The sequence below is a fragment of the Aotus nancymaae genome, unplaced genomic scaffold, assembly GCF_030222135.1.
Source record: "Aotus nancymaae isolate 86718 unplaced genomic scaffold, 86718_ANA_hifiasm-v0.15.2.pri h1tg000002l, whole genome shotgun sequence".
NCBI lineage: Eukaryota > Metazoa > Chordata > Mammalia > Primates > Aotidae > Aotus > Aotus nancymaae.
In genome coordinates this window covers 25,112,989-25,133,306 of record NW_026988413.1, presented here as the reverse complement: position 1 = coordinate 25,133,306, position 20,318 = coordinate 25,112,989, and the positions used below count along the sequence as shown (strand labels likewise).

Here is a 20,318-nt window from a genome sequence, read left to right as displayed (position 1 = left end):
TTTGTGCCCAATTGTGAAGGACAATTCAGCGTTGATCATCTGTCTGGACTCTCGTGGGGAGGAGGCCAGTGGGCCTAGTACGATGCTTAGCACACCTGGGCTGTCTAGCCTTAAGGAAACCAGATCTGCCAGGGAGGCAGGAAAGCTGTGCAGATTTTTTTTCTGCTTTCCTTGGGGAACGGTCTTCTGGAGCAACAACGCACCATGTATTTACAGAAAACTTATTATGTTCAAGGTGCTGGGAGCAGCTAGTCGCAGATACTTACAGCAGTAAGCCTTTAAATTAGACATAAGGAAGGACTTCCAGCTACTGGTATCGATATAGTAGGACCCAAGCTTTCATCACAGCTTGCAGCATAAGGGAAGGATGAGATCATTCTTCAGAACGTTTTGAATAAAGGCTTAGAGGGACTGAATAGTTAATGATTCTGTTAACATTTCTCCCGGTTCTCCTCCTGCTTTCCAGGGTGATACTGATATATGATTTTTACTCAAAGCCTTCCCCCATCCCCACAGACACACCTGGAGCCTGGCAGGCCTGGGTATCTGTGGTGTTGTCGTGGCGGGGAGAGCTGAGGTGACCTCTGTGACCGCCCTGGGCACAGGGACCGTGGTTCTGTGAATCCTCACTGAGCCTGCTGGCGGGGCCCCTAGGCAGCCACTGAAAGTCAGGTTTCCCAGCTCAAGTAAATTCTGGAGGGGATTGACCTAATTTCCAGAGTCTAAAGGGTGACAAAAAGCCCCAGTCAAAACTCCTATTAGTGGGTGATAAACAGTTTCTATTAGAAAAAATAAATAACGTCTCCAAAGGAGAGTGGGCTTCCTGAGACCCCCTTGCCTTTCAGAGACAGCTCTCTCCTGGGAGGGGGACAAGTTGAGCCTCTGCTTCAGCCGCTCTGGAGGAAAGGTCTGACTTGCTGTCTCCCTGCAGTGCTACTGCCCACCATTTTCATGGACCACCACGGCCAAAGGACCACTCTGCCCACAGCCTCCTGATGGACCCCACAGCAGGGAGGGGCTGTGGGAGAGGTCTCCACACTGCAGGGTGGGGCTGACAGTGGTGCTTGGCTTGTAGAGTTGAAATGTATTGGTTCTCTGCCTTCGGAGGAACGATCATTCCCTCTCTGTCTCTCTCTGTTTCTGTCTCTGCCTCTACACATACACATACACTGAGACAGCTATCATCATACCAAATTTACATATTATGGAAACTGAGGCCCAGATACATTAAATAACTTGCCCAGTTTTGCCCAGCTAGTAAGTGGACAAAGCTAGAATTAGAATTGAAGCCCAGTGACAGCTTTCAAATCAAGTTCTCTTTCCCCTACTCTGGTGCTGCAGTCACTTTAGTAAGTATAGGAAGTACTTGGGGATCTTGCTCAAATGCAGCTTCTGTAGGTCTAGGGTGGGGTGGAGATTCTGCATTTGCAGTAAGTCCCCAAGTAGCAGGGTGTGCTACAAACACCTCAAACCTGCAGAACCCGGGGAGCACTGCCCAAAGGATGGGAGGGGGGAATCATTCTGGAAAATGGGGAGACATAAATACCAAGACAAGCTTAGGTCTCCAAGGAGGCAGGGAGATTAGGATGGGAGGAAAGGGCAATCTGTCCCTCTCTCTCCTTAGAAGACTTCGTGGTTTGCACTTTGTCTTGGTCAGATTTCCTGATACGGGTACAACTTGTGCTGATCTCAGTGGACATCTGGAGCCAGAAATGACCAGGAATAGGGGGAGACAACATCTGCCAAGTTCCATTCCTGGTTCAAAATTTGAACTTGTTAGCTTGTTCATTCATCTAATGACACAGACCTGATGGCAGATCGAATTTTCCAAAAATGACCGTAACAATCTCTTCCATCTCGCATGTTATTCTTACAGTGGGAATTTCCATCTTTCTTCCCAATGAATCTGAGTGGATGTGCAATTATAGCTGAAGTGATGCTATGGGACTTCAGAGGCTAGGTCATAAAAGGCAATACATTAGGCCAGGCACGGTGGCTTATGCCTGTAATCTCAGCACTTTGGGAGGCTGAGGCAGGTGGATCACCTGAGGTTGGGAGTTCTAGAGCAGCCTGACCAACATGTAGAAACCCTATCTCTACTAAAAATACAAAATTAGCCGGATGTGATAGTGCATGCCTGTAATTCCAGCTACTTGGGAGGCGGAGGCAGGAGAATTGCTTGAACCCAGGAGGCAGAGGTTGCCACGAGCCGAGATCACACCATTGCACTCCAGTCTGGGCAACAAGAGTAAAACTCTGTCTCAAAATAAATAAATAAAAGGCAGTACATTTTCCAGTTGGCTTTCTTGGGACACTTTTTCTTGGAATCCAGCCACCATGCTGTGAGGAAGCCTAAGCAGTCACATGGAGAGGCCACGTGGAGGCGTTGTGGTCAACAGCCAGGTGTGTCAGTGAACAGGTCTTTAGATGATTCCAGTAGGTAGTCAGAGTCATCCCAGCCTCTGATGCTTTCCAGCTGAGCCCTCAGACATTGTGGAGCAGAGAGGAACAATTCTTGCCTTGTCCTGTGATAGGGTTTGGCTCTGCGTCCCCACTCAAATCTCATCTCTAATACCACGTGTCAAGGGAGGGACCTGGTGGGAGGTGATTGGATCATGGGGGTGGTTTCCCCCATGCTGTTCTCATGATAGTGAGTGAGTTCTCATGAGATCCGATGGTTTTATAAGCGTTTGGCAGTTCCTCCTTCACTCTCTCCTTTTCCTGCCGCCTTGTGAAGAAAGTACTTGCTTCTCCTTCAGCTTCTGCCATGATTGTAAGTTTTCAGAGGCCTTCCCAGCCATGCAGAACTGTGAGTTAATTAAACTTCTTTCCTTCATAGATTACCCAGTCTTGTATATTTCTTTTAGCAGTGTGAAAACAGACTAATACACCTTGTTTGAATTCTTGACCAGCAGAATCCTTGAGCATAAAAAAGGTTGTTTAAAATGTTGATGCATGGCTGGGCATGGTGGCTTATGACTGTAATCCCAGCACTTTGGGAGGTCGAGGTGGGTAGATCACCGAGATCAGGAGTTAGAGAGTACCTGGCCAACATGGAGAAACCCCGTCTCTACTAAAAATACAAAAATTAGTCGGGCATGGTGGTGGGCACCTGTAATCCTAGCTATTCAGGAGGCTGAGGCAGGAGAATGGCTTGAACCCGGGAGGCGGAGGTTGCGGTGAGCTGAGATTGTACCACTGCACTCCAGCCTGGGTGACAGAGAGAGACTCCCTCTCAAAAGAAAAGAAAAGAAAATCCGATGCATTTGTGGTGGTGTGTGACACAGCAGCAGTAACCCACACTAGCCCCAAAGCAGAAACTGCCTGAGGTGGTGTGGGTGACAAGGCTCAGGAGGGAGTTATAAACAGGATGGGGAGTGGGTTAGCGCCCGTGTTCATGTGCACTTTACACTGTCAAAGGTAGTTTTCCATACTATGGATGCATCAACAATTCTCATTTTACAGATGGGAAAACCTTGTTTTCAGATGATTTTCATGCTGAGGATTATGAAGGTTAACTGCTTGCCAAAAGTCGCCCAGGGGCTGAGGTTGCACCAGGATGACCCCTAGGTCTGACTCCAGAACCAAATCTCTTTCCATTAAAGCTGTGCTGCCTCAGTTCCTGGACTCGCTCAGCTTGTCACTGTCTGGCGCGAAGCCATGGATGGCTGGAGCCCTCCCCTAGGTATGATGAGTTTGAATTTTGTGCCTTTAGTACCTATCATGCAAGAAGAAAAATCTCGAGCATTATTTAATAAACAGAGTCAGAGGAAAGCCATAGGACAGGGCAGGTGTTATTTATCAAATGTAGGAAATAATTTAATCAGGAAAAATCAATCCTGGGGTGACTATTTTCCAGGAGGGTGAGGATTAGTGTGAGGACTGAGCTCATCGGTGCTCCAGGATATGAAGGGGACTGCAGATGGGGAGCAGTTGTTGGGGTCTTTGAGCCTAGTTGGTATCAGGTATTTTTCCCATCTTCTTTGTATCTGCAGAATCTCTCCACAGACTGTGACTCAGCACTTACGGCTCCCAGGCTGTGGCCTTCATTACCCCTGAGTAAGGTGGCAGACTGGTGGCCCCCAGCTCTCTCAGGCACGTTGTTGCTGCTGTGATTTCAAAGATGACTGTCAGGTTCCTGTGGACAAAGTGTTCCTGTCCAGTTTGCCTCGGGCCCCAGCTACCAGCCCTCCACGTATCCCATCCCTGGCTCCTGATGGTGTTTGAATCCTGATGCCATGATGTGACACCATCTTCTTCCTAGCACAGGAGTCTTTGAGTGGAGCTGGTTGGAACCATGCCACAGAAGCAGCTGTGGGAGGGTACAGGGCCTGTGCTCTGGGAAGAGGAGTTTTATTCAGACTCCCTCCCTGATGGGAACACATCTCTCAAATTCCTGGCAGGATGGGACAGAAGAGGTCACCCTTCCCCTGAGTCTCATGTGGGGAAGGCTCCCTTTCTTGGCATCCTATCTCTGGGTTTCTGGTTAGAAGGGATACTTTTGTCTCCCCTAAACTCTTCTTCCTCATGCCTTCTGGTTCGTAGCGCCAGCACTGGACATGATGGGATGGTCATTTGCATATGCCGGCTTGGTGAGGCTGCAATATTAGACAATAACCAGGGTGTTTCGTAAATGTGGTTACCATCTACCGTCAGCTCACTTCAACTGATGGAGATTGCCCTCTATAGCGTAGTGGGGCCTGAGCCAATTGGTTGAAGACTTTAAGAGCAAAAACTAAAGTTTTTCCAGGAAAGAAGAAATTCTGCCTCAAGACTGCAGCATGAATTCCTGCCTGAGTTTCCAGCCTGCTCTGCAGACCAGCTTCAAAATCACATGAACCAATTTCTTCAAATAAATAAAAAGTAAGTATTACACACACACACACACACCACACCACACCTCTCCTGATGGTTCTGTTTCTCTGGGGAACCTTGGCTGATACAGATGAACCCCTGAATATAACATTTTTATTCTCCTTGGCAACTCTGACCCAGGAATGGCAGGTGTGATGACAGTGGTGGTGGAGATGGGTGGAAGGTTGAGGCTGATATGCAAACACACATCACACACACACATTTTCTGAGACTGTGATATGTGGACATTATTTGCTGCATGTAGTAAGGAGGGAGGGTCTGCTGGGAAGAGCACTGGACTGGGAGCCAAAGGCCAGAGCTCAGGCCTTCGTTCATGACTTCCTACTGCTCTTCAGTAAAACTGGAGGGAATTCCAAGAGTGATAAGGGAAGTCAAATAAGATATGAATGTTACAGCATTTTGTAAAGCACTATGCAAATGTCCTTTGGCGTCTCTCAATGTTTTAAAATGCAGATTCATTCCACGAATGATCTAAGTTAATTATTTTTGGGAGAGAATCTGACCAATGGGTGGAAATGGACTTGTCTGTCTTCCCTCTGAGTGACAGTTCAGCACTGTCAAACGAGAAAAGAAAAATACTGGGGGCCATTTGTCCAAACCAAGGGAAACCCAACAGACTTCAAAAGAGTTTTATCAAGGATGCAAATATGAGGTTATTGAACTTGCTAGAAGGTGGTATTGGGGAATGAAAGATTCCCACTGGAAGAGGCTCTGAGGGGTGTTTGGGCTGAGGGAGGTTTAAGGGAGAAGGGGCAGATGTAGCCCCTGTGGTCCTCCTATTCCCCATCGTGTCTTTGCCTTCCTTGCCTTGATGTTTCAGAGCCAACCCTGGACAATGATGTCTTTGCATCCTCAGCAGAGTGTGAGAGCTGTAGGCTGTTGGCAGGGCTAAGGCTCGTCCTGGGAAGGAGAACGAGGGTCCACATTGCCAGCTAGAATGCTTAGAGGATTCTTTTTTTTTTTTCTTTTTTTTGAGACAGAGTCTCACTCTGTTGCCAGGCACCAGGTTGGAGTGCAGTGGCACAATCTCGGCTCACTGCAACCTCTGCCTCCTGGGTTCAAGCAATTCTCCTGCCTCAGCCTCCTGAGTAGCTGGGACTACAGGCATGCGCCACCATGCCCAGCTAATTTTTGTATTTTTAGTAGAGACGGGGTTTCACTATGTTGGCCAGGATGGTCTCGATCTCTTGACCTCGTGATCCACCCACCTCAGCCTCCCAAAGTGCTGGGATTATAGGCTTGAGCCACTGTGCCCGGCTGAGAGGATTCTTACATTGGTAAGAAGAGTCTGTCTGCAAAGTGTCCTGTGCCCCTACTCCATACACATGCCCTAGGACCCTAGGGTCTGATTTTTAACTCCTCAGTTGCCTGTCTCGTAGACTAGTCTATGCATTTTATGTGGTCAGAGGCCATCATGACCTGCATCCTGGCACATAATGTTTAATGAATAAATAAATGAAGTCCCAAGGATGCTCAAGCTGCAGGTCACCATTCATTACAGTCATACTGCTGTGTGCACTACATCAGGAGCCCTGTGGGAAAGTGATTTAGGAAGGGAGGGGCGGGGAGGGGAGGGAAAAAGTAGGGGAGATAATTAACTAAAGAAAGAAGGAAGATAGTTTCTATCCTCTAGGGATTTACAACTTCCACTTGAGGAGGTCAAATATACTCGCACAGTGCTAACAGTTTGCTCCTATAAAACATAATGAGTTTCATCCTACAGCATCTCACTGCAGGAGAATTAGCAGCCAGCCTGTGTGCGACACAAGGCAGTCTCTTGAGAAACAAACCTGGAGGTGCCAGGGCAGAGGAGACCAAGCCCATCCTGGGTGCGGTAGGGCTGGGTTACATGAGGACTAAACCTAGAGGGAGTGTAATTGGAAAGGGCGTCCGAGTGGGGCGTTGGCCATTCTCTGAGCTCCGAGTACACTGGCAAGCTGGGAGAAAGCCCTCTCTGAATCCAGCCAAGATTGATGTCTCAGATCCTGCCCATCTCAAGCTGTCAGGAACCTTCTTCCTTACAGCACTTTCAGCCGGCACAGTCTTGCATTAATTTAGAGCTAATTGTCAGGTAATGAATTCGATTTGGCTCACCATATTGAAATCCCTTCTGCTCCCAGCTGAACACCAGTAAATCATTTGCATCACAAATCTTCTCTTCGCTGGATGCTCAGCTTGCCCAAGCTGTTGTTCAGACCCTTCCTGCCTCCCCACATTCCCTGGTCTTTGAAAGCAACTGAAAATCATATCTCCTTGTTAGAGCCACAAAGCTGAAACTCACGCAAGAAAACTGAGTCTGGGTAAGTGTCTCTGAAGCGCCTAGAACAGTGGTTCTCCAAGCGTGGTCCCCTGAACCAGCAGCATCAGCATCCTACTAACTCATTACAAATGCACATTTTCAGGCCTCACCCCAAGATAATGGGATCAGAAACTCTGGGGTTGGGGCCCAGCAGTCTGTGTTTGAGAAGACTCTCCAGGTGGTGCTGATGCACACTCAAATTTGAGAACCACTAGCTATATGATTTGGCTGTGTGCCTCCACCCAAATCTCATCTCGTAGCTTTTATAACTCCCACGTGTTGTGGAAGGGACCCAGGAGGAGACGATTGAATCATGGGGGTGGGTCTTTCTAGTGCTTTCCACGTTCCCGTGATAGTGAATAGGTCTCACGAGATCTGATGGGTTTAAAAACGGGATTATCTCCGCACGCGTCCTCGCGTCGCTTGCCGCCGTCTGCGTAGGATGTGACTCGCTTCCCCCTTGCCTTCTGCCGGAATTTTGAGGCCTCCCGGGCAACGTGGAACTGTAAGTCCATTAAAACTCTTTCCTTTGTAAATCGCCCAGTCTTGGGTGTGTCTTTGTCAGCAATGTGAAAACGGACTAATACAGCTAATCTCTTAGAACATTCATTAGATCCACCAGAATGTCGGTGATTCTCCATTCACTTTAACTCCCTGCAAGACCAGCTTGTTTTTTCCGGTTTCTGGATTTTCTTAGGGGTTTCTGAATTTCTTTCTTTTCTACCTCTGAATTAGCTAGAATTAGGTTTAGTTTGGGGGGAAAAGACAGATGTAAGTGACTTTAAACAGAAGTTCGTATCTTTAATGTAAAGACGTTGGTAGTAGGCTATCCAAAACTAGTGTTGTTTTGACATGAGCACGCTATGTTGCTGCTCTGTCAGCCTTAGCCTGCTACCTCACGGTCTAGGATGTCTGCTTAGGGTCCAGCCATCGCATCTGCATTCCAGCAGAAAGAAAAGAGAGAGGAAGGGAGAAGGGTATGCTCATTCCTTTACAGAAACTTCTGGGAGTTGCACACAGCACTTTTATATCTCATTGGCCAAAATTTAGTCATTTAGCCATACCTGGCTGTAAAGGAGGTTGGGAAATATAGTTTTGATTCTGGGTATTCATGTACCCAGTGAGGAAAAATCAGGAAGTCTGTTTTTGAGGAAGAAAGGGAGATCAGATATTGGCATAGACCACTAGCCACAAACAGCGATCTATGCCACAATTTCTGAGACGTATTTCTGCTTCAAAGTCTTCAAGCAGAGTTCTCCATGTTCTTTACATTCTTCAGTGCCGGCTTCACAACACGTTTATTTCAGGAAGCATTTTTCGATCACTCTCAGCGCTGCTTTTCCTGACAGCCCCCACGCCTGTAGCCCACTACATTTAATTGCCACTGCCTGCTGATCCATCTAATTTCCATGGAGTCGTGATCCACCGTTAGACAGTAAGAGCCTAGGAGCACGTGTGTGGGTGGCTTCACAGCTGGTATTTGTGGAGCTGCGGGGAGCCTCTTGGCTTCTCCAAGGCCTGTCTTCTCACCTGTAAAAGGCGGGGGGGGGGGGCTGTAGGTGGTCCCAGAGTGCCTCCTAGCTCTAACATGCCATACTGTTTTTTTTTCTGGATCCCTTCCCAATGTTGATGATGGTCCTTTGGGCGGGGAGGCAGTGGGGCCTGACCAGCTAATGAGCAGAAGAACTCGGAAGGTACTGTTGATTCACAAGGGCATGGATGGCAAAGGCAGGAAGTAGGACTCAGGGTTTGACTTGGATGATGACTTTAGGGAAACTGGTTCTGGAAGTGAGAAATGTGATTTGTATTCAAATTAGGGGAATCCATGGGGAATCCTATAAAGTTGATGCTGATAGGGAGATCATTTATCTGAAATTGCCCCTCCGTGCCTCAAACTCCTTTCTATCTAGGTCTGTCTTAGTCAGAAAAACTTAAGACTTTTATAAACAAACAACACTGAGGTCCACAGAGAAGAAAGGTATCTACCTAAAGTCTTACAAGCAAACAGTGAAATGACAGAATTGATGCCTCCCTGAATATAACCTAAGAGTCACTAAAAGTTCATCAGTCCACTGTCCTCCCCTTACTCCTGGCTTGAAGAAGTGACTCCCCTGGAGTTTTCCTGCAGTCTGAGAGAGAAACTCACACCCCAGCTCTGCCACTGACTTGTTGTGAGGTCTTGAATGGGATACTTGACCTCTAGAAACTGCAGTTTTCTCATCTGCTAAATGGGGGTAATAACCACTTTCATAATTCTTCGGAGGATTAGACATATTTACATCAAGTCCCTGACACTTCTGCAGGTGTGCCTTAAATTTTATTTCCTTTCTGGAGATTCTTAGGCATTATAGTATGCTAAAGAGGTTTCTCATCAGGTAAATTATAGATAGACCTTTGTATGTTTAAGTATCTGCTTAGCTGAGAAACGGCTAACTGCTCTCAGGACAAGTTCAAGTAACACTGACACTGAGCTCCAAGATAAGCCTGGGTCCTCAAACTTAAAGTCTGTGGTCAGAGCAGGGAAGGGCAAAGGAACCAATAATGATGGACACTTCTTATGTCCTGCGTGTGGGATATGCTTTATCCAGCTGAATCATCTAATAGTCCTGCTAGCAGTTGATCATTCATTAAGGTTAGGGTTAGAGACTGAATTAGCATCAGGCTTAGGCTTGTTAAAATTATTTTACAAATGAGGTCATAGAGGCCCAAGATGTAAGTAACCTGACCAATTCTATCAGGGGAGATGAGAATCATGAACTCAGTGGGATGGAGAAAGGTGAGTGTTGATTTGATCTGTGTCAGGGAGAGAGGGGGTCCCTCGGCCATCACCTCCTTGGGAAGACCAGGTTCTGCAAGCTTTGTGGAGTGAGCTAGGTGTCTCCCCGGCGTCCACCCCCACCTGAGCACTCACGACTCTGCATCACCATTGGTTGTTGGGGTCCCTGCCTCCCTTCTCAGGACAGGCACGCCCATCATCCCGCTCAATCATCATGTCATTCAGATACCTGTTTGTTATCCAGTCTTCCCCATCCCTGTGCCTGAAGCCCAGAAGGGCTTTTAAAATAAACTTTAATGAATTATTTTACAATAATGTATTATTGTAATAATTACAATAATTTACAATTATAATAATAATTACAATTATATATACAATTATATAATTAATGTACTATATATACAAATACAATTATACAATTAATATACTATTATAATTATTACAATTATTACAATAATTACAATTATAATTATATTTATGTACATAATTATATATATTAATAATATATTAATCTATTATATACTTATATATTATATAATATATGTTAATATATAATATATTAATATGTATATAATATATTAATATAATATATAATATGTAAATTATAATTAATATATAATTACGTATATAAATATACACAGAATTATAATTTATATAATTAATAATTTATATAATTATAATTTATATAATATATAATTATGTTTTATACAATAATTATATAATTATAATTTATATAATTATAAATGCACATAATTATAATTTATATAATTAATATATAATTATGTATATAAATATAATTATAATTATTTATAATTATATATAAGTTGTAATTACAACAATTTATAATTATAATTATATATTATAATTTACTTATTGTAATATTAATATTATTGTAATAATTGATTTATCAGCTGGGCTCGGTGGCTTATGCCTCTAATCCCAGCACTTTGGGAGGCCAAGGCTGGTGGATCACCTGAGGTCAGCAGTTCAAGAGCAGCCTGGCCAACATGGTGAAAACCCATCTCTACTAAAAATACAAAACAATTAGCTGGGCACGGTGGCAGGCACCTGTAATCTCAGCTACTTGGGAGGCTGAGGCAGGAGTATCATTTGAACACGGGAGGCAGAGGTTGAAGTGAGCTGAGATTGCGCCACTGTACTCCAGCCTCGCAACAAGAGCAAAAAACAGTCTGAATAATAATAATAGATTTATCAGCCAGTTGCAAGCTGGGTAGTGTGGGCAGAGTAGACATGATTCCCTCTTCTCTTGGAATTGATAGTCTCATTGGAGAGACAGAATTAACCTAGGGAATAAGGACCCACAATCTGATCCTGCTAAATGGCGCGGCCCAGACTGGAAGCCTGGAGGTTTCAAGACAGATCCTTCACCACTGGAGCTGTTAGATGGGTCTCTAGCCCTGAAGACTGTTTGGGTTTGGTCAGGAAGCAAAGAGGGTGGAGCAGGAGTGATGGTGGCCAGTGGGAGCAGCTGGCTGGGATGAGTGGCCTGTGAGCAGCAAGGAGAGGCTTGTGTGGGGAGAATGCAAAGGCTTAAAAACCATGAGAGGATTTTGATGCTAAGAGCAATAGGGAGCCACAGAAGGCTCTCAGGTAGGGAGAATCCAGATCAAGCAATGTGCAGACATATGAATGCCGGAAACTGGTGGGCAGAAAGACCAGGAGGGGAGAGCCTGGAGTCAGGCAGGGCAACCAGAAGGCCAAAGGAGTGGCCTCCCTGTTGCTTTCCTCCACATTTGCTCTGTCTCTAACCTGTTTCAAGGGGCTACTCACTTGGACATAGCCATGTGTGGACTCTAGCAACTTCTTTCATTTATTCATCTACTTACTCTTTTGAAGTATTGATTTTGATACTTATTATGCTCCAGCCCCTATGGGACTACAGACAGGAAAGAGACAAGACTCCTGTCCCCGAAAACCTCTGCAAATGAGGACAGACACAACATACATAAACAACTATCTAATGACTTCTTTCTTTGACACTACACCATTTAAATGAATTATTTTGTTAGGTGCATTAGCTCTAGTCCTCTGCTCCCACTTGCACCCTCCATCTCTTCAATCCCACTGATTTACCCTTTTTGTCCATGGGGCTCACTCATAAACATCAAGCACTGTAGCATGGGAGGCAAAGGAGCTACGAGACACGGGGAGTGGTCTATGATGGGCTGCAAGGTGGAATTCCTTCTATTGATGTGCCCTGGCCTGCCAGGGCTTATTTAGTCCCACCACCTGGCACTTTCTGCACACTGTGGGTCCTGGGGGCAGGGACACTGCTGAAGACTCCCTTGAGACCCTTTACCACCAATCTCTAGTGTTTCCAGGCCTCGGGAGCTCTGAGTCCTTAACTTCCTGGTCCTCCTCTATTTCTCCTTCAGACTTCACTCCTCAGATCAAGGAAAGGAGTCAAAGGCACAGAGGATGACTCTCAGGACCACCTGAGCTCAGTCACTGGCTACTAGCACACCCACTTAACAGCTCTTCCCCATGGCTGAGGCTCTCTAGGGTAGCCGGCCTTAAAGCCTCCCAGTCTCTCCCTCGTTAAAATCAGACCATCAGTTACTTGTCAGAAATCACTTCTAATATAATTCAGTGGTCTGGGTGGGGACAGGCAAATGCACCAGGAATGACTGACATGTCCTGCAGACTAGGCTACGTACTTGATCATCACATCACTCAGATATCTGTCGTTATCCAGCCCAGAGGAAAGGTGGAATCAGGGTTAGGAGTAGGTTTATTTTACTTATTTTGCATGAGGCAACAGTGGCTCAGGTTCACTGTCCCAAGTTTACACAAATCCTGGCAGTGTGGGATTTGAACCAGGTCTGCCTCCCTCGTGAGCTCATCCACTTTGCAGTTTCCTGCTCTGCTGGCTGAGGGTCCTCATGAGGCTGCAGAAATGCAGCCTCTAGCCTGGAATGCTTCCCCAAGTCTCCCAGTGTTACCCAGCCTCAGCTGTGCTGCCACTGCCTCTGAGCACTGCTTTCTGTGTGGGCCACCCCTGTGTCAGGCACTTATTATGGAAGCATGCACTGATGATGTGCTGGGACCCTCTCTCTTCTTTACATAGCAACAGAAAATATTGCAGTACAAACATGGCCCTCTGCAGCGCCACGGAGGAGGCTCATTTAAGTTGGCATCAAATTTGCTAACCTCCTGCTGAAATATTTGCCCATCTAGCCAAGGTTTTGAGCTGCCTGGGGCCCAGGAACACTTCTATTGAACACCGTCCTTGAATGAGATCAAATTTTCAGAGGTTGCAGAGGCTCCCTTGCGTGATTTTGGCTCCCTGGACTCTGAGATCAGACAAGGTGATCTCGCGTGCACATCGTGCTTTGCTTGCTGGTTGCCCCTCTATTCTGGTTTCAAGTTAAAAAGTTGTGAGCAAAGTTGAGGTTTGACAATCAGAAATGCGATGCCCCAGAGTCTGGGCACCTGGAGCTGTGTTTTCACTAGCTCTCCTAGATGCTATTTACAGAGTACACTGTCTTGATTGTGTCTTGTGACTGCATGTAGCCAGGCTGGGATTATTCTCTAGTTTGCCGATGGTGTAATGGTAGTTCAGTGAAGCACCTGATTTGCTAAGGTCATTTACAGACCCTGGCCGTGCCTGTGCTCTGTCCTTGTCCCTTTCTAAGCCTCCCATAATCCCTACTATGCACATGAGCCAGTCTCTGCACAATGTAACAACTCTTGTTAATGGAATCATGGACATTGTGCTTATTGGATGTGGCAGAGACAAGATCTTGCAGTGGACAATGACTGAATCCCCTTGCTCTGCCCACCACCACCCCTGAGCTTATCTCACCTAGGCCTTTAGACCACAGAGCTCTCATGCTGCCCACTGACCTGTAAGCCTGCCCTCAGGGGACCCCTGCCTGGGCCACTGAGCATCTGTCTGTCCCTCCACTCAGACCTCCCTCTCTCCCTACTTGCTCTTTTTCTCCATTGTCTCAGATTCTGCCGGTGACCAGATAAAATAAGAATTAGAAGTTGATTACCCTGAGTGATATCCCCACCTTTGGGGGAGGGATGGGTTGATGGTGAATTATTGGGCAATGATTCACTAGCCTAGTTCTAACCATTTGTACCCACACCCCAATGAGTTATTCATACCCAGCCCTCTCTGCCTCTTCTCTCCAGCTTGAGTACCCTCTTGTTAAAATTGGCCATGTTTCTAACTGTCTCTACATTAGGGCATCTTTAGGATGGTCCAAAGCGATGCCTGACCCCATGGTTGAAAAGGAGAGGGCCAGGGAATTGAGCAGACCTATTCAGGCCTTTGGGCTGGTCATCATCCCCGCCAGCCTCAGGCAGGTGATGGTTTGTGGCTGTTAGAGCAGGGACTGTAGATCCAAAACATCTGGGTTTGAAACTGGGATCTGCCACCTGCTAGCTCTGTGATCTTGGTAGAGTTTTTTAACCTTACTGTAGCTGATGGGTAAATTAGAGAAACTCTAATCCCTACCTCGAAGGGTTATTGTGAGGGTTGAATACATTAATATATGTGCCAAGCACATGATAAATCCTCAAAATGTCCTAAAAACGGGAGCTATTATCATAATTCTTATTATGTAGCTATTTGTTGCCATTTTTGGTCATCTTAATAACAATATATAAGTGTGTCCAGTGCTTCTTAGTTTAAAAGGTACTAATATATACTTATCTCGTTTCTTCAGGACAGGTGAAAGTTATGGGATACCTATGATGGTTAATTTTAGGTGTCAACTTGATTGGTCCATAGGGTGCCCAGATATTTGGTTAAACATTACTTGAGGTGTGTCTGTGAGGTTGTTTCTAGAAGAGATCAACATTTAAGTATGTAGACTGAGTAAAGCTGGTTGTCCTTCCCAGTGTGGGTGGGCCTTGTAATTGAAGCTTCAGTAGAACACAATGCTTAGAAAAAGTTCACTTCTCCGCCTGAGTTCTTTGAGCTGGGATGTCAGTCTTCTCCTGACTTTGGACTAGGACTTGGACTGGAACTTAAGGCCACTGGCTTTCTTGGTTCTTGGGCCTTTGGATTCAGACTGGGTCTGAGTCCTCTCATGGCTCTTCTGCGTCTCAGCTTGCAAACTGTAGATCTTGGTGCTTCTCAGCCTCCATAACTGCAGAGCCCATTCCTTATACTCCATTTATATTCTTGGTTCTCCAAAGAAAAGGATGGAAATATATTCTATTTTCTGGCAAACCCAGATTAATACAATACCCAAGGTCATAAAGCCAGTGAAGTGGCATAACCTGGTCTTAGACTTGGTTTCAAATTTTTTTTTTTTTTTTGAGATGGGCCTGCTCTGTTGCCCAGGCTAGAGTGCAGTGGTATAATCACAGCTTACTTCAGCCTCCACCTACTGAGGCTTAAGTGATCCTCCTACAGGTGTGTACCACCATGCCATTCTTACTTATTTTTATTTTTACTTTTGTAGAGACAGGGTCTCACTATGTTGCTCAGGCTGGTCTTGAACTCCTGACTTCAAGTGATCCTCCTGCCTCAGCCTCCCAAATTTCTGAGATTGCAGGCACGAGTCAGTGTGCCTAACCCCAAGTTCTTTTTTCTTTTTCTTTTCTTGATCTTTATATTACTCAATACCACCTCTTGTAAAATGAGGGGGGAAACTCTGAATGACTTATTACAGCCAATCCTAATTACTGGGGGGAGAAAAACACCTCTGAAGAGAGCTCATTTTGAGGATAGCATGTTTGAAAAAAAATAATTACAAATGAAATCCAAAGCCCATCCCAAAGCCAGCTGCAATTCTTTGCCAGCTGCTGGAGTTCAAAGAGGGAGACTTAAGGAAGGTCTTAAGGAGAATTACTTAATTTAGAGCATTGGAAACCCAATAATTATTTGCTTAAAAATAGAATTTGCTGAAACAACTTTCAGCTTATTCTTCTCACTGCATAATAAAGTAATTAGTAATTTGTGTCACTCTGGTAAATTTTCTTCTTCCGATAATCATCAGCAGTAACACTGTTGCCATGCTGGTGTTCCAACACACATACATACATGCACACACACACGGACACACATGCACGCACATGCACACTTACTAATTCACTCATATCTGATCCCTGGAGGGAGGTGGATACCATAGTGCTTATTTTGTTGTGGCTGCTTGAATGAAAAGTTCTGTGACCCCTTATAATTTATCCATATCCATATGTACAACACTGTGGGTGTGGTTGTGATAAGAGGTAAAAATAAGGCTGAAGAACTCTCAGAACATCCTTAAATATCATAGAGAAGCTATTATAAGCATAGTGAATACCTATAGATTTCCAACTAAAAATTGGAACTTTTATTTGACAAAAGGATTTGTGCTGAAGTGTGGGTTGTATTGTTGTTTAATAGGATGTAGATCTTACAAAGGCATAAAAAGTAAATCACATTTATTTATATATTTTTTAGATGGAAGTGAATGAAACTGTAAAAATGTGGACAGTGCAAGAATATCCAGAGTGTAATTACATGGTTTTAATACCTATTATGTGCTAGATTTATAAACAGTTATTCTATACCAAGCAAATACTCCATCATTTGAAACAAAACAATGATAGTAGAAATTGTATCCCGCCTTTCCATGCTACCTGCTGAGGGGTCCATGTGGCATTGTTCTGGGTTCCCGTCATAACTTAAAGGGAAATTTTCATAATGTCTGGAGCCCTTGATGTCCTGCAAATGAAGGAGGAGGATGTCCTTAAGTTCCTTGCAGCAGGAGCCCATTTAGGTGGCACCAACCTTGACTTCCAGATGGAACAGTACATCTATAAAAGGAAAAGTGATGGCATCTACATCATAAATCTGAAGAGGACCTGAGAAGCTTCTCCTGGCAGCTCGTGCCATTGTTGCCACTGAAAACCCTGCTGATGTCAGTGTCATATCCTCCAGGAATACTGGCCAGAGGGCCGTGCTGAAGTTTGCTGCTGCCACTGGAGCCACTCCAATTGCTGCCGCTTCACTCCTGGAACCTTTACCAACCAGATCCAGGCAGCCTTCCGGGAGCCATGGCTTGTGGTTACTGACCCCAGGACTGACCACCAGCCTCTCACGGAGGCGTCTTATGTTAACCTACCTACCATTGCTCGGTGTAACACAGATTTTCCTCTGCACTATGTGGACATTGCCATCCCATGCAACAACAAGGGAGCTCACTCAGTGGGTTTGATGTGGTGGATGCTGGCTTGGGAAGTTCTGCACGTGTGTGGCACCATTTCCCGTGAACACCCGTGGGAGGTCATGCCTGATCTCTACTTTTACAGAGATTCCGAAGAGATTGAAAAAGAAGAGCAGGCTGCTGCTGTAAAGCCTGTGACTTAAGGAGGAATTTCAGGGTGAATGGACCACTTTAGCTCCTGAGTTCACTGTGACTCAGCCCGAGGTTGCAGACTGGTCTGAAGGCGTGCAGGTGCCCTCTGTGCCTATCCAGCAGTTCCCAGCTGAAGACTGGAGTGCCCAGCGTGCCACAGAAGACTGGCCCGCAGCTCCCACTGCTCAGGCCACTGAATGGGTAGGAGCAACCACTGAATGGTCTTTGAGCTGTTCTTGTGTGGGCTCTTAAGCAACATGGAAATAAGATTGATGGAAAATAAACATTGAGTTTCTACAAAAAAAAAAAAAAGAAAAAGAAATTACATCCCTAAGTTGTGAATTTATACAGGGCTTCAGGTATCCATGTGAAACTAGAGAAAGGAAGTTAAAAAGATTGTTTCTTTTTCCTGATTGTCATATAATAGTCTATTATAGTCAAATTACTATATAGCAATAAATATTGCTGTTGCTAATATTTATCATATGTCCACCCTGTACTAGGCACTGTGCTAAGACCTTTACCTGCATTATATACTTTAATCCTCACATTAATTCTTTAAGTTAGGTATTAATATTATTTCCATTTTATAGATGAGGAATGTGGCAGAAACTCTGCCGCTTACTGAATAGCCGTTCTTCTCTTTTTTTCTTAGTAATCAAACCCAGATTTTATTTAGGGTGGCAATACATTGTGCTAAAAGTCTATATTCTTTAGCCTTCCTTGAAGCCAGGAGTGGCCCTGGGACAGCATTCTGGCCAATGAGGTACAAGCAGGAGTGTTGTGTGGACCATCCAAGAAGGTTTCCAAATGTATGGGACTCTGCTGGGAGGTGCCTCCCTCTCCGTCATCCCTTGCTTCCTGCAGATGTGATGGCTGATGTGGCGCTCTTTCCAGTAGTGACTGGCTTGGCAGTTCAAACCCATTCTCCAGCTGAGAATGACTAGAAAAGCAAGACAAAATATATACTTTAAAAACATATTTGAAAGTATGAAAATAGAAGTCATTGAAGAATTACTGGGCCAAGCTTCATGAGAGGAGGAAGACTCATTGGGTAGAGCTTGGATCTTTTGGCCAGTTTTCTCCCGAGTGCCTTCCAATGCCAGAAGATGCACCAGAAGTTCTAAGATGCTGAGAAGGACTTTCAGCAGACTTAGGGGGACCAGGAGCCTCTCAGGGATGGGGCCTCTGATAAAACTCCATGATTTGGGTGAAGGCTGCGAGTGCTCATATTACTGGAGTAAAGGTGAACCGGAAATGGCCTGTCCCTTGAAAGGATTGAAGCCTGACTTTAAATCACCTCACCACGTTTGGATTATAGTGATCTGGGATTGACAGTTTATCTCCCTCCTGACTGAAGCAAATGCAAATTACTCTCTGAAAAGAGCATTATGAGAAACCTCAAATTATCTCTTCACCTTTTTAAGATAAAGATATAGGTCTCAATCAAACAAATTAGGGGTAAAGATGGAGAAACTTCTTCTGAAATGGTGGAATCAGAACCTCCAAAAATCCTGCAACATACTTTGAGGAAGAGGACATAAAATAGAAAATTACAAACCATTCTCGCTATGTATAAAAATACGAAATTTCTAAATAAAACGGTAAAAATTAATTTTAACAGTGTATGAGAAGGCAAATTCATGATGATTTTATTGGGTTATTTCAGGATTGTAAGAATCATTTAGTATTATGGAATATATCAGTAAATCTAAAATGAAAATCCACATGATCTCAGTGGATGGCTAAAAGTTATTTCAGAAAAAATTATGTACCAATTCTAAATAAAATGTATTAAACTGAAACTAGAGAATTTTTTAAATGGTAAAGAATATGTTAAACAAATTATCACATTTAATGGGGAAGCACCTTTAAATATGATATATTCTCATTAAAACCAGGAATAAGATAAAATGCCTACTCTTACTATGCTATTAATATTGTCTTGAATATTCTAGCCAATGCAAAAAGATAGGGAACAGAAATAAAAAGGGCTACTGGAAAGGAGATCAGAAGTCTCACCATTTGCTGTTAATATGATTGTCTACCCAGAAAGCCTAACAGAATCAATTGAAAACTTTTAGAACAAATAAGAATTTAGAAAGATGGCTGAACATGTAGATATATAAAACAGTTCTTTACCCAATTACACATTGTTAATCAGTTCAAGTGTATAGTAGGAGAGAGTTCCTCCTTAAGCAATTAGAAACTGTAAAATGCTAACAATAATTCAATCATGAATATCATAAATTTCTGCCAATGAGTATAAAAGACGATCAGGGTAGAAGACATCTGGACCACAAGACTGAATAGTTAAGGCCATCTCCTTCATCTCAGGTTCATTTATAGGTTTAATTAAACTGCAATACAAATTTCAGTGGAAATTTCATTCACATTCAAAAACTATCTGTAAAAATAGTAGATGAAAAGTGTCAAAAGTATTTTTAAAGAATATTGATGGAAATATTTCTCTTTCGAAGAGTAAAGTATTTTTAAGTGAACTGGATCTAAATAAGGGTTTTTCTAGAAATTAATTTGACTATTTATATCAAGCAGTTTTAACTATATCACCTGGTAATTCTGCTTTTAATAATTAACCTAATAAAGAATTTTCAGAGGTTCAGATAAAGTTTTATGTAGAGGAATATTCATCATAAAAGTGTTTATAATGCTGTTTCTAAAGTTTCCACAATTGAAATTTATTAAATCAATGATGACACATTTTTAATTAGAATGCTATTCAGCCACTGCAGTTATGAAGACTCTTTAATAACATAAGTAGCATACTGTATTCTCAGAAGAAGCCTGTGAAAATGTCTTCCATTCTGCATGCTCATCTGTAGTGTGACCCTGCTGCTTGCCTTCAAGGGCTGGAATCCATTTCTCCATATCATTGAATGTGGCTGGGCTCCAATCCACAAAATCATAAACAAAATAAATTATTGTCTTAAACCATGAAATTTAGTTTGTTACACAGCAATAGGCAAGTGGGAAAACATATAAAGATGTTTTAGAAACATTAAATGAAAAACATGTTCCAAAACAA

At 44.0% G+C, this 20,318-nt stretch overlaps 1 long non-coding RNA gene and 1 pseudogene across 1 annotated transcript in view; both read left to right on the top strand.

The window, feature by feature from the left end:
• Positions 1-20,318, top strand: part of LOC110568912 (uncharacterized) — a 303,666-nt gene that overhangs the window by 95,783 nt on the left and 187,565 nt on the right. The gene's annotated exons all lie outside the window — the stretch shown is intronic.
• Positions 16,618-17,524, top strand: LOC105732000 (small ribosomal subunit protein uS2-like; annotated as a pseudogene).